This window comes from Ovis aries, chromosome 5 (assembly GCF_016772045.2).
Source record: "Ovis aries strain OAR_USU_Benz2616 breed Rambouillet chromosome 5, ARS-UI_Ramb_v3.0, whole genome shotgun sequence".
NCBI lineage: Eukaryota > Metazoa > Chordata > Mammalia > Artiodactyla > Bovidae > Ovis > Ovis aries.
This window is the reverse complement of record NC_056058.1, coordinates 81,059,072-81,074,673: the sequence shown is the minus strand read 5'-3', so window position 1 is coordinate 81,074,673 and position 15,602 is coordinate 81,059,072. Positions and strand designations below refer to the sequence as shown.

General features: G+C 41.0%; 1 non-coding gene across 1 annotated transcript; it reads right to left on the bottom strand.

Moving 5' to 3' along the window:
- Window positions 1–1,239: 1,239 nt before the first annotated feature.
- TRNAS-GCU (transfer RNA serine (anticodon GCU)) lies at window positions 1,240–1,311 on the bottom strand. Its single transcript has one exon. It is a non-coding gene; the product is annotated as a tRNA-Ser (tRNA).
- Window positions 1,312–15,602: the final 14,291 nt, after the last annotated feature.

The window sequence follows — 15,602 nt, the reverse complement described above, 5'->3', positions numbered from 1 at the left end:
TAAAAAGATAAGAAAATTTCCAAAATGAAAATGAGATACATTACTTTATAGTCTCTAAACTAATCTAAAAGTATAATCTATAGTCTCTAAACTAATTACACTTTGGATTTTCTTTACAAGAAGTTTCCTTTACTTAAGAATTTAACAACTGATAATGTGGTTCCCTGCAAACTGGCAAGTGAGAAAGGTTACAGAGCAGAAGACTTCTTGGATTAATTTAAAATGTAGCTTTTAAATATAGTTTTGTTGTAGTCATGCATTCCGGGAAACAAACTCACTCAGAAGGACAATGCAGATAGTGGAGTGCAGTTTATTACACCGGCGGGCCCAAGGTAGAGTCTCCTCTTAGCCAAGGACCCTGACCAGTATTTGTGAAAATCTTTTATACCCCATGTGTAGGTGTCTGAACCCACCACCCTAAATTCCTTGAGCCTTACATAAACCAAGGAAAATACAATCCAAGTAACCCCATCATTCACGTGCTATGTGCTCACGTGCTCAGTCAAACAATTAGCCAATAATCAATAAACCCAAGGTTACACTCCAATAGATACAGAAAATTTATGGCCGGTCTGGAGGAAGGGGTGACTAGTGTATGTTTTTTGTTAGGCAATGGGTAACCTAGATACGATCTTCAAGGTTCCCCTGTCTGGAGGGGGTCTTATCCTTCTGTTGTTTTCATAGGCACTAAACACAGAGTTCAGAGTCCATTGGAAAGGTGGCCAAGCAAGATCAGCATGAACCGGCCTAAGATGGAGTCCAGGCCCTATGAATTCCTTCTTCAGTTTAATTTTAGGGAAAGAGTTTTTATTGAATTATTAACATGTATGTGTTCTTTTTAATTTTCTCTGAAGAAAAGAAAACATCATGGGGAATAAACCTCAAAATGAATCTATTCCTTAGTCCTTGATAAATATCTGTGCATAGTCTGGGTTGCCACATTTTACATCCCAATTTAAAAGTCATTCAAGTTCAAATTCTTTTCAGTTGCAAATATGTTCAGGATCCCTGAGGAGTTTGTGACAGAACCAGATGGCTGGCAAATCTGTAGAGTTCCACCTAATCTAAATTTTCATCTTAAAATAATTGAGTTTCTCCTCTTCATGTAGCCTTTGAAAGGAAAGGAAAGTTAGTTGCACAGTTGTGAACGACTCTTTGTGATCCCATGGACTGTAATGTCCATGGAATTCTAAAGGCAAGAGTATTGGAGTGGGCTGCCATTCCCTTCTCCAGGGGATCTTCCCTACCCAGGGATCAAACCTGGGTCTCCTGCATAGCAGGCAGATTCTTTACCAACTGAGCTACTAGGGAAGCCCCTGTGGCCTTTAATGAAAGGCAACTTGTGCTCAGGAAAACACAATTATTGATGCTTGTTCAAGTTTTGTTGGGCTATTTAATATGAGTTGGTCTTAGTAAATATGTGAAGAACTTAGGGTCATGAGACAAATTTCCAAGCCTCCAGAGGCTTCTCTGCATGCTGGATAGAGGAATGGAAATGCATGGAACTTGTCCCAGTGGAATTTGTGAGAACGCACCAATTGTGAAGCAGACCAAGTTCCAGGTTTGACTGAAATGTTTCCAAATTGGTCTAGCCAGACAATGTTATATATATCAGCAGCTCTCAAACTGTGCCCCCTAATACATAACAGACAATACAGACATTCGTGATGAAGTGCAATATTTTGAAGTATTAGTTAGCATATTTCTTCCCAAACACTGAATTTGTTCATGCACACCCTGAGGGCTTCCTCTCTCTCCTAAGTGCTCAGGTAAACAATCGCCTTGTAAGCCCTGAATAGGAATTTAAAATCTTTTTTGCAGATATATACATTTTTCTATAGCATTAAGAGCAGGGAAAATTCCTGAAATTTCAAAGCAGATTCTAAATTCTCAGTATGGCAACAACCTCCTGATAATATAAGGACTAGTCTGAACAAAACCCCACTCCAGTACTCTTGCCTGGAAAATCCTATGGACGGAGGAGCCTGGTAGGCTGCAGTCCATGGGGTCGCTAAGAGTCGGATACGACTGAAGTGACTTAGCAGCAGCTGAACAAAATGCTGGAAAAATGGGATTAAGGTTAGAAGTCAGAGACTCAAAACAAATAAGCAAAGTAACTCAAGATTAGGCTACAAATGAAGAGAAAAATTTTAAAATATGATATGTACCTAGATGCATTGATTTAATTGCACTTAAAATTGTGAACGCCTGAATAATTTTATTAGATTCATGTCATTTTTATATTAAAAGTGTTTACATACCACATGCCACACACCAGCTGCTAAACTGATCCCTTTGAGCTAGCATTAATGGAATCTTTATCTTTAGGAGAAAAGCTTTTATAAACAAAATACTTCTTAAAAAAAAAATACAGGTCACTAGCATTGCTAATATTAGATTTTGCTAATAGAAGGTGGTAATATTTTGAAGTATATAGTATTCACAATTTTATGTGACCAGGTTTATCCACAATTTAAAAATTCAAAATAAGTATGTTCAAGATAAGTAGTTCTTTGATAAAAGTGCAAGCTGTGATTTCATATTTAAACAAGAGACACTTTTGGAAAGAATTAAATTGCCAACTGGTAAAGTTTTTGGACAAAAAGCTTTTACGAACAATATAAATGCAAAGAATATGTAAAACTTTAAAAATCAATGTAGAGTACCAGCACCTAAGTTAAGTGGTAATGACAAGATGCCCATCAGACTAGTAAACTGCGTTTTAAATACCTTTCAGTCATTACCAACAGCCAACTATGGAAAATGCTATTCAGTCATTATTAACACAATTCTGTTTTTCTGGAAAAAGTCTGTAAACAGCATGTCCAGAGCCCTGCAGGGCAAGACTCTAAGAGATTCGTTGTCTGCTAATTCCCATCTGGAAAGAGTCCTCCTTGGGGTGACTAGGAGGACTCAGGAAGGGTGTCCTCTCTTTGTGACTTTACTGGTCACCGTCTCACAGACTGCTAGAGGTCTGACAGGACTGCTGCGGAAAGCAACTTCCAGGTAGCTGTTTCTTCAACCCCTTCCCTCTATTGCCCCCTCACTTCTAACAAATCCTATATTCTGTGACTGTATCCTATAAACATTATCACTTCCTCCTGCCTGCCAGACCCTAGGGTTTCTTGATTTAAGGGTATATACTGACAATATGGCTCAGAGGTTAAAGCGTCTGCCTGCAATGCAGGAGACCTGGGTTCGATCCCTGGGTCGGGAAGATCCCCTGGAGAAGGAAATGGCAACCCGCTTCAGTATTCTTGCCTGGAGAATCCCATGGACAGAGGAGCCTGGTGGGCTACAAGCCACGGGGTTGCAAAGGGTCAGACACGACTGAGCGACTTCACTTTCACTTTCATTGACAACGTGCTTAGGCAAAATAATCAACAGTAACAACGGAAGAAAAGAAACAAAGGCCCGTGTCATCAAAATATATAACTAGTAAATATTATTTGATAGGGGGAAACAGCCTATAAAATTTTCTATCTTGATTAGGAAAAGGGCTTAGAAAAAAGTCATTTTCAGAGCAAAATCTTTCCAGAGTGACTCTGCCCATTACGTTTAATTCAAACATATTATCTCAGCACCACTGTAGAAATACTTTTCTCCAAACTAAAAGAATCAAACAAATATGACCATTTATATGGTGATAACAGTTAAATTTAGCTTCTTCTACAGCCAGTTCTCAGATACTCACAACATTATCCTCAGGTTTAGATATATACAGTAAATTAAAAGCCCATTTAGTAACTTTATTTGGCAGCTAAACTGTCTCTAAGCAGCCTCAGGCAAAGGATACAAATGTCTGGTTCTCTCGCAAAGAGCCATAGCATACAAACAGCTTTACAATGTTTAGTCTTGCTTTTTGTGGTCTATAGGCCCTGCCATCAGTAATGTGTTTATCAGTGAAAATGCTACATGGCCCTATTTGCCAAGGCACCAAAAATGTGCCTTGTAAAAGAATAAAGTATCCATGAATATGCTATTTATTAAAATGCAAAGGAATTACGTGACAGTCATCTTTTCAAAAATAGCCATTTTACATTTGACCTTTTCCAGTGAATAATAGCGTTTCATTTAGAACATAACTGCCTGACTAAACCATTGCTCTCTGTACAATGATCTTCATAAAGCCCAAGATACTTCTTGATAAAATAAGCTGAAAGCTCCCTGTTTAAACAATCAAACTGAAGTGTTTAAGGGTCTACATTCATTGTTGCATTGTAAACTGCTCATAAAATTGAACAATGTATATAGCACCATTGACCTCTTTCTCCTCTGGCAGATTCAGGTCCTTTCATATTTCAGAGGACTGTCCCTGTGTCTCCATCTCAGACCTGGACCTACATTTCTAGACCCTGAACTGCTCAATTCCCAGATGGTCCCTGTCTGCTCATCCTCTGTCTCTCTGTCTCCCTCTCTCCCAAGCCCTGGAGGTTCTCAACAACTGAGCAGACCTCCCAAAGGACGTTTCCTCTAGATAGACTTTTATGTCAGGACACACACCATATCCATGTACAGATGATTTGATCTGAAATCCCAAGTCATCCATCTGGGATCATTCACCTGACTATATTGACAAGTCACAGGTCCCACTATACCCTCAGATTCCAGATACGGCCAAACTGACTGTTGTCCTCTTTCTTGCCAAGAATGCTCATTCCCACCTGGTCTCACTATAAAATTCCTCAGAGCCATTCAAGACACTTTTGAATATCACTTATTTCAACAGGTCCATCCTAACCTCCTGGAATAGGTTCAGAAACTCATCCATTTTCCCCATTACTCCCCATAGGACTCTCTAGTGCTGTGACTGTTGTTCTTGGTGGTGGTTTTTTTTTTTAAAAACATATCTGTCTTCCTGGTTTACTTATAGACTCATACACAGGAAGAACCAAGCTTAATGACATTTTTATCACCACACATCCACACACTTTGGAGACTTTAATTGAAATATCTCTTACATAGGCCCTGAACTGGAAGTTAATCCTCTCAGATGATAGTGAATAAGGAAGAAATATCTCTGCTTTGAGATCTAAAATGCCTGTATAGAACGACCATAGTAAATATATATATATATGCAATGAGAAAAGCAGGAACAAACCAAAATAAATAGAATTAAGTATTTGGATGAATGGTTAAAATTGTACAAATTGTAATTTTGGAGAGGTCTTTGGGATTTTACTAATGGATATAACCCTTCTCCCAGAAAACAGTTTGCTTGCGCACACGAACACACAGACACATCTTTACGATAGTTATAAAGGGTCTTGTCCCCTGGAAACCCTTCCACGGATGATTCTAGTAGGGAGTGCTCATGCTGGTATTCTCAGACCACAAATTAAGAACACTGAGCCTTTGAAAATGGTATGAGAGAATAGAATCCTATAATTTCAATAACCAGAGAACAGGCTTTAGGAGAAACTGAAAGAAAACCAAGGGAAAGACAAATAGTCCCTTTAGACCACTTGGGCTCAAAGAGCTTTTGCCCCAGTGTCTGTTTCTTCGAATTTTATTTTAATTTGTATCTGGCTTATAATTACAACTATCTGATGAGGCAGTGTGGTTTTTTGTTGTTGTTTTATGAAGCAAAAAGATATAACTGATTAAAGGCCGCCATCCTTTTCACCTCTGAAGGTGAAAAAGCTAAAATCTTGAGGAGCAAGTTGTTCTTTTTCGCCTTGCTAAATTCAAATTTGGAGGAGCTTTGCAATCCTTAAATCCTTTTTTAGAAGTGGAATTGAGTAAGATAAAGCAAACAAGACGGAATATAAAAGAAAAAATAAAAACACACAAGCAAATGAGATGCAGAAAAATGTCAAAATTATATGAAAGGCTTAACAGAAGAAACTACTACTTAGAGGAAATCTGACATGTTAGAAGTTGGATACAAAAATATGCTGTGTCTACAGACTACAGGAACCACTGCAAGGCATAGAATGCTTTGATTCTAGTCACTATTATTCAGCAAGCCCCAGGGTGTCTCTTGGTCCCATCTAACTTGCCAGGACACATAATTTCATCGTGGAGACTTTCAAGGATTCAGCTTGAGTCTCTCCAACTAATAATATAAACAAAAACAGGAAGTTATCATTCATCTATCACTCACATTATGTCAGAGACTGAACTGAGGACTTTATATATGCGTGATTTCACTTAATCCTCACAACCATTTGATGAGGCAGGCACCGTTAATACCCTAGTGTGCAGATGAAAAAACAGACATTAAGAAAAGTATTAACTTCCAAAAGGTCAGATAACATAACTGGGAAGATGAGAGGATTTCTTTTCCTAATACTCATTGACCTCGAAGGCAGCTGTAGACCTTAATTAACTGATTAGCTAGTTAAACTAAGATATGAAGTCTGGAGTGTTAAATAATTTTTCTAACACGATGGCAGACAAAGAAAACATAGTCCAGCCACCAAAAGAAATTTTGAAGTAACTCAGTTTCTTACTTTGATGAATGCTTCTTAAAATCCCATTTCTCCCCATTCATCTCCCTCCCAACCCACAGCCACTCTGGTCCCTTCCCACACTAACCACCCTAAAAATCTCCTTTCCACTTCTAGCCATCGTCTCTTTGGCACCATTCCTTCTCTTTTCTTGATCAGATTTTTCATCATTTCTCCCATTTTGATTCACAAAAATCAACTATGCCGGAGTTCTGGGCAATCTCCTGCCACCATGTAATAGTCTAAGCACACATTGGAACTCAGGCCCACTCTCCTTCTTGCCCTCAAATTATACCCCAGCCCCAAACAGCAGTTGTGCACAGGACACTGGAAGGATGCTTCTCAAAAGAAAAAGGAAAAGAAAACACTGAGCAGTAGAAAGCCAGACCGCTCTGCAGTTGGCAGGGAGAAGAAAAGGTCTGAAAATTTCCATATGTTTGTCATTTTGATTCTCTGACATTTATTTGTATATTTTAATCCTTCAACTAGCCTTAAATGTCATGGGTTTGGGGGTTTATTTTGTAATAACAGGAAACCACGGATGAAATTTGATGAAGAAAGTGACTTAAAATTATATATAGACATTGGAAGATAATCTGGCCACAAGGTAAAGACTAGATTGGAGAAATGAAGGGTGATGAGTGGCTAGAGATAATTTTCTTTTTTCTTTTTTTGCCCTCTTCTCCATTGTTATTAAATAATTAAATAATGCATTGAAGTTGTATTATATGAGGAGGTCAGTATTAGTGAGAGAAATATACGTGTTTAAGTTTCATTCTGTCTGTGACCATGGCTAATACCTCTACTTGGGAACTCTCAGACATAACTGGGTGATATGTCAGAGGTACTAGCTCACAGAGCCCAGCACATGGGAGTTAATATTCATCATATGCATTCTTACCCATTGTACAATTGAATACATGAATAAATATGGTCTGTGGTCAAGAATACACAGAAAAACTGTACAAGAAAGATGTTCACGACCAAGATAATCACAATGGTGTGATCACTCACCTAGAGCCAGACATCCTGGAATGTGAAGTCAAGTGGGCCTTAGAAAGCATCGCTATGAACAAAGCTAGTGGAGGTGATGGAATTCCAGCTGAGCTATTTCAAATCCTGAAAGATGATGCTGTGAAAGTGCTGCACTCAATATGCCAGCAAATTTGGAAAACTCAGCAGTGGCCACAGGACTGGAAAAGGTCAGTTTTCATTCCAATCCCAAAGCAAGGCAATGCCAAAGAATGCTCAAACCAGCGCACAATTGCACACATCTCACATGCTAGTAAAGTAATGCTCAAAATTTTCCAAGCCAGGCTTCAGCAATACGTGAACTGTGAACTCCCTAATGTTCAAGCTGGTTTTAGAAAAGGCAGAGGAACCAGAGATCAAATTGCCAACATCTGCTGGATCATGGAAAAAGCAAGAGAGTTCCAGAAAAACATCTATTTCTGCTTTACTGACTATGCCAAAGCCTTTGACTGTGTGAATTACAATAAACTGTGGAAAATTCTTCAAGAGATGGGAATACCAGAGCACCTGACCTGACTCTTGAGAAACATATCTGCAGGTCAGGAAGAAACAGTTAGAACTAGACATGGGACAACAGACTGGTTCCAAATAGGAAAAGGAGTATGTCAAGGCTGTATATTGTCACCCTGCTTATTTAACTTATGTGCAGAGTACATCATGAGAAATGTGTACTGGAAGAAACACAAGCTGCCGGGAGAAATATCAATAACCTCAGATATGCAGATGACACCACCATTATGGCAGAAAGTGAAGAGGAACTAAAAAGCCTCTTGATGAAAGTGAAAGAGGAGAGTGAAAAAGTTGGCTTAAAGCTCAACATTCAGAAAACGAAGATCATGGCATCCAGTCCTATCACTTCATGGCAAATAGATGGGGAAACAGTGGAAACAGTCAGACTTTATTTTTGGGGGCTCCAAAATCACTGCAGATGGTGACTGCAGCCATCAAATTAAAAGACGCTTACTCCTTGGAAGAAAAGTTATGACCAACATAGATAGCATATTCAAAAGCAGAGACATTGCTTTGCCGACTAAGGTCCATCTATCTAGTCAAGGCTCTGGTTTTCCCAGTGGTCATGTATGGATGTGAGAGTTGGACTGTGAAGAAGGCTGAGTGCTGAAGAATTGATGCTTTTGAACTGTGGTATTGGAGAAGACTCTTGAGAGTCCCTTGGACTGCAAGGAGATCCAACCAGTCCATTCTGAAGGAGATCAGTCCTGGGTGTTCTTTGGAAGGAATGATGCTAAAGCTGAAACTCCAGTACTTTGGCCACCTCATGCGAAGAATTGACTCAATGGGAAAGACTCTGATGCTGGATGGATTGGGGGCAGGAGGAGAAGGGGATGACAGAGGATGAGATGGCTGGGCATCACGGATTCTGAGTCTGAGTGAACTCTGGGAGTTGGTGATGGACAGGGAGGCCTGGCGTGCTGCGATTCATGGTGTCACAGCAAGTCGGACACAACTGAGCGACTGAACTGAACTGCGGTCCTGGGCAAGAACATAAGGACAAGGACTAGTGACATTTCAGTTATTATTGCTATATAACTTCATCTAGTCCAATATGCTGGTGGTACTGTTCTTGGGTGGCCTCAGTCTGCAGTGGTTTGAAGTAGGATTTTGGTCCGCTGTCCAGAGACTGAAGTCGGTCTGGGTCAGTGAGAGTGCCAAATTCTAGCCACTAGCCCACCAGAGACCAGTGGCTAGTGACAAAGCCCTAGCTTGTTGGCTTTGTAGAAATGAATTTCCACAAAGAGACAGAAAGTAGTGAAACCAGTAAAGTGTCTATTAGGAGGAAAAATAGTATTTTGAATAGACACACACAGGTGGGCTGAGAAAGAGAGTCACGCCTTTGTGGTAGTTTGACTCACTTACATGGGGCATTTCTTCTACATTCCCTCTGGCCAATCATCTTGCTTTGTTTGCTTAACTCTGAGTTCATAGCTGACCATTCAGGAATGACCTAAATCAGTTCAGTTCAGTCGCTCAGTCGTGTCCAACTCTTTGCGATGCCATGAATCGCAGCACGCCAGGCCTCCCTGTCCATCACCAACTCCCCAAGTTTACTCAGACTCACGTCCATCAAGTCCGTGATGCCATCCAGCCATCTCATCCTGGGTCATCCCCTTCTTCCCCTGCCCCCAATCTCTCCCAGCATCAGAGTCTTTTCCAATGAGTCAACTCTTCACATGAGGTGTCCAAAGTACTGGAGCTCAGCTTTAGCATCATTCCTTCCAAAGAAATCCCAGGGTTGATCTCCTTCAGAATGGACTGGTTGGATCTCCTTGCAGTCCAAGGAACCCTCAAGAGTCTTCTCCAACACCACAGTTCAAACGCATCAATTCTTTGGCGCTCAGCCTTCTTCACAGTCCAACTCTCACATCCATACATGACCACAGGAAAATCCATGGCCTTGACTAGGCAGACCTTAGTCGGCAAAGTAATGTCTCTGCTCTTGAATATACTATCTAGGTTGGTCATAACTTTTCTTCCAAGGAGTAAGCGTCTTGCTGGCTCACTAAGCGCGGGCGGCTGCGCGCCAGCTCACTAAGCGCGGGCGAGAGGAGCTACTCCAAGTCCGAGGTCAGGATGGCGGCCAGGAGGAGCTACCCCGCGTCCGAGGTCAGTGGCGGCCAGGAGGAGACACCCCATGTCCGAGATCAGGGGCGGCCAGGAGAAGCCACCTCGCGCCTGAGGCCAGGGGTGTTGACCTTGAGGAGCCACCCCGAGCCCAAGGCCAGGGGTGGCAGCTGGGAGGAGCCACCCACGCCCGAGGCCAGGGCCGGCGGCCGGGAGGAGCGACCCGAGGAGTGGTGGCTGCGCAGGCACAGGAGAGCCTAGAGGAGCTATCCGATGTTGAAGGTCAGGAATGGCAGCGGTAAGGAGATACCCCTCGACCTAAATCAAATCCCTTACAATTATACAGTGGAAGTATAAATAGATTTAAGGGATTAGAACTGATAGAGTGCTTGAAAAACTATGGATGGAGGTTCATGACATTGTATAGGAGGCAAAGACCATCTCCAAGAAAAAGAAATGCAAAAAGGCAAAATTGTTGTCCAAAGAGGCTTTACAAATAGCTAAGAGAAAAGACCTGAAAGGCAAAGGAGAGGAGGAAAGATATACCAATTGAATGCAGAGTTCCAAAGCAAGAAGAGATAAGAAAGTCTTTCTCAGTGATCAATGCAAAGAAATAGAAGGAAACAATAGAATGGGAAGGACTAGAGATCTCTTCAAGAAAATTAGAGATACCAAGGGAACATTTCATGCAAAGACGGGCACAAAAAAGGACAGAAATAGTATGGACCTAACAGGAGCAGAAGATATTAAGAAGAGGTGGCAAGAATACACAGAACAACTATACCAAAAAGATCTTCATGACTCAGGTAATCACAATGGTATGATCACTCACCCAGAGCCAGACATCCTGGGATTGCAAAGTCAAGTGGGCCTTAGGAAGCATCACTATGAACAAAGTTAGAGAAGGTGATGGAATTCTTATTGAGCTATTTCAAATCCTAAAAGATGATGCTGTGAAAGTGCTGCACTCAATATGCCAACAAATGCGGAAAACACAGCAGTGGCCAAAGGTCTGGAAAACGTCAGTTTTCATTCCAATTCCAAAGAAAGGCAATGCCAAAGAATGCTCAAACTACCTCACAATTGCACTCATCTCACATGCTAGCAAAGTAATGCTCAAAATTCTCCGAGCCAGGCTTCAACACTATGTGAACCAGGAACTTCCAGATGTTCAAGTTGGATTTAGAAAAGGCAGAGGAACCAGAGATCAAATTGCCAATATCTGTTGGGTCACTGAAAAAGCAAGAGAGTTCCACAAAGACATCTATTTCTGCTTTATTGACTATGCCAAAGCCTTTGACTATGTGGATCACAGCAAACTGTGGAAAATTCTTAAAAAGATGGGAATACCAGACCACTTTACCTGTCTCCTGAGAAGTCTGTATGCAGATCAAGAAGCAACAGTCATAACTGTACATGGAACAACAGACTGGTTCCAAATAGGAAAAGGAGGATCAGGGCTGTATACTGTCACCCTGCTTTTTTAACTTCTGTGCCAAGTACATCAAGAGAAATGCTGGGCTGGATGAAGCACAAGCTGAAATTAATATTGACGGGAGAAATATCAATAACCTCAGGTATGCAGATGACACCACCCTTATGGCAGAAAGCGAAGAAGAACTTAAGAGCCCCTTGATGAAAGTGAAAGAAGAGAGTGGAAAAGTTGGCTTCAAACTCAGCATTCAGAAAACTAAGATCATGGTATCTGGTCCCATCATTTCATGGCAGATAGATGGGGAAACAATGGAAAGAGTGACAGACTGTATTTTGGGGGGCTCCAAAATCACTGCAGATGGTGACTGCAGGCATGAAATTATAAGATGCTTGCTCTTTGGAAGAAAAGTTATGATCAACCTAGGCAGTATAATAAAAAGCAGAGACTTTACTTTGCCAACAAAGGTCTATCTAGTCAAAGCTATGGTTTCTTCCAGCAGTCATGTACGGATGTGAGTTGGACTCAGAAAGCTGAGCACCAAAGAATTGATGCTTTTGAACTGTGGTGTTGGAGAAGACTCTTGAGAGTCCCTTGGACTGCAAGGGATCCAACCAGTCCATCCTAAAGGATATCAGTCCTGAATATTCATTGGAAGGACTGATGCTGAAGCTGAAACTCCAATACTTTGGCCACCTGATGCAAAAAACATTACTTGGAAAAGACCCTGATGCGGGAAAAGATTGAAGGCAGAAGGAGAAGGTGACAACAGAGGATGAGATGGTTGGATGGCATCACCGACTCAATGGACTTGGGTTTAGATGGACTCCAGGAGTTGGTGATAGACAGGGAGGCCTGGCTTGCTGCAGTTCATAGGGTTGCAAAGAGTAGGACACGACTGAATGACTGAACTGAACTGAATTGACAGTTTTCAATTGATGTGCAGCATCCTAGCCAAGATGGAAGAGGCCTATAGGTACTTTGAAATCACCTTGTATGGGGTGACGCCTCCTCGATTTTGACCCCCAAGGAGTCTTTCTGAAGACATGCATTTGGGAAGATCTCCTTGACCTCGAGAATGAGAAATATGTGGTCTCTCTATCTCTTATCTGGGCAGGGCTCTGTTCGTCTCTGCCTCTGCCTTTCTGTTATCTTTAAGTGTCCACCAGAGGCAAAGTCCAGCTATTTACCCTGTTCCTGTTGTTATTTCTATCTGGAAGTGTAAATAGGAGGTTGGCTATAAATGTCTAACCAGGAACCCATCTAACTCCTGCCTCAGTATGTAGAAAACTGTTTTGATTCAATAACTGGAAATTTAAAAGAAAATCAACTTTGAGGGGATCACAATGATATTGACTTAGGACACTAACTGAGCTTTAAGATTAGAAGACTTTATTATCTCTGTAACATGTAGATGAAGAACTACTACCCTTTATTTATTCAATTAAATAATACTGATGACTACTTTGGCCAGGAATTATAATAAGGATAATACAGAGGTGACAAAGAAGGGTCAAAGATCAGCCATTATTAAATCAGATGTAAAGAACTCATGGGGAAAATAGTATTAATACAAGTTGCCATAATTAAGGTATACACTGACTCATAGTTGACCAAGATAGAGAGGAGTGTATAAGTTATGGGGGTGGGAGGTGGAGCACTCTTCCCTGGAGGAAGAAGCATATTGCTACTGACATTGTTTAGAATCAGCAATGCATGGTGATAACAGAAAGCAGGCTGACCCTTTAGTACTATTTTAAATTCTCCACAGACAATATACCCACTTTGTGCCTGCCACCAGGGCACACTGCTTTCCCCCTACCCCCTCTCCCATCCCCTTGATGCCAACTGCTCTATGAGCAAAGTGAAAGAAGAAACAGATCTTTTCTGAGGAAGTTACAGAAAGAATAACAGGATCACTGACATTTAAAATGACTTTTGAGAAGAACTAAGAATTCACCTAATTATTTTGGATTAGAATACTATAAGATGTTAATTCCCTACAGGCCATTTGGCCTCGTTGTTCTGTGTGGGGTACTTCTATTCATTTACACTTGTATTTGGTATTGTGTGTGTGCTCAGTCACTTAGTCATGTCTGATTCTTCGTGACCCCATAAAATTGTAGCCCACCAGGCTCCTCTGTCCATGGAATTTTCCAAACAAGAATACTGGGGTGGGTTGCCATTTCCTTCTCCAGGGGATCTCCCTGAGCCAGGGATTGAACCTGAGTCTCCTGTGACTCCTGCATTGGTAGGTAGATTCTTTACCACTTGAGCCACCTGGGAAGCCCGTATTTGGTATTACCTCCATCCATAATCAGCTAAAACTACCACAGCTAGTTTTCAATGTAAGTCAATTATTTTGTTCTCTCGGCCTTTTCACACTTGGGAATACCCAGTTTTGCTACCGGAAGTTAAGGGAACCCTGAATGCGGCTTGTGGGCTGTCTCTCCATGCACTGATACAGGAGAGGTTCTTCAAGAAGCTGGCTTGGAGGCTGAGGTTAGTGTGTAGGATGTTTATTAGAAAGTGCCTGTGGAGGGGCAGTGAAGGAAGCAGGAATAGCTGAGGGCGAAGTCAAGCGGCGATGCAGGTCTCAGAAATAGCTGATGCTGATGCTGAGGGGAGTTCTGGAGCTTAGATGGCCCTGTTGACTTGTCCCACTTTGCACTGAAATGACTGAGCCTTTATACCTCAGTCAGTCATTGGCTGTGGGCTCCTCAGGAAGGGACATTACTACGTAAGGCAGGACACTGAGCAGCAGTCAGTCCCAGCCCTGAAATGCTTTGTCCGTGTCCACCTTTTGTCCCACCACATTCTAGAGAAAAAGAGTCATTTGACATACTTTTGTCTTCCTGAGCATTTGTCCTTAGTAAGAACCACACAGCTAGATAAAGAACCAGGCTGCCACCTCCCCTAGCTCTCTCCCTGACACCTCTGGTTGATTTCAGTAACTGACTGTTTGGACTGCTTGTATCTCTTCTCTTCTCGTTCTTTAAATTCCCACTTTTATGCTTAGATTCACCAATACAGAGTTAGCCCTTGAGACCATAGGCGCCCTCCCTGGGCCTGCACCCTTGGTCCCAATAAAAGCAGAAACCCATATCTGTGCTTTCTTTCACTCTCTACCTGTGACCTCACTGTGTGCTCACTGATGTGCCATATAACTTCCAGGACTTAAAACAATAAACATATTTTTTAAAGTTTTTTGATGGTTGTTGCTGACAGCATTTTGCAATCACAAGAACCACAAGGCAGGTCCAGCTACAACACTGGTTATCTAAAGGTTGCGACTGTCATAAAACACAGGATATCAATTCTTCCCAAGTTGATATATAAATTCAATTCAATCCCAGTCAAAATTTCAACGTTTTATTTTATGGATATCGGCGAACTTCTAACACTTATATGGAGGGGCAATAGACCAATACAATATTGAAGGAGGGCTTATTCTAACTTCAATACATTCTATAAAGCTACAGTAATCAAGACAGTGTGGTTTTGGTGGAAAAACAGAAAAATAGGTCAAAGGGACAGAATAGAGTCCAGAAATAGATAACCATAAACACAGTTGACTGATATTTGACAAAGGAACACAGGCAATACAATGGAACAAAAAACCAGTTTCTTCAACAAAAGATGCTGGAACAACTAGACATGCACATGCAAAAACTGACATCTAGACACAGATCTCACACCTTTGCAAAAATTAACTCAAAAATGGATCACAGGCCTAAATGTAAAATGCAAAACTGTGAAACTCCTAGTAGATAATATAGGAGAAAACCCAGATGAGCTTGGGTATGATGATGTTTTTTTAGATAAAAAAGACATGATCCATGAAAGAAAGAATTGCTAACCTGGAATTTAATATAATTTAAAACTTCTGCTCTGTGAAAGATAATATTAAGAGAATGAGAAGACAAGCCACAAAGAAAATATTTACAAATAATAAAAGACTTCAATTCAAAATATACAAAGAACAGTTAGAACTCAATAATAATAATGATAAAAAACTGATTTTAAAACTGGACCAAAGATCTTAATAGACTCCTCATCAAAGAATATATACAGATAACAAATAAGCATATGAAAAAATGCTCAAC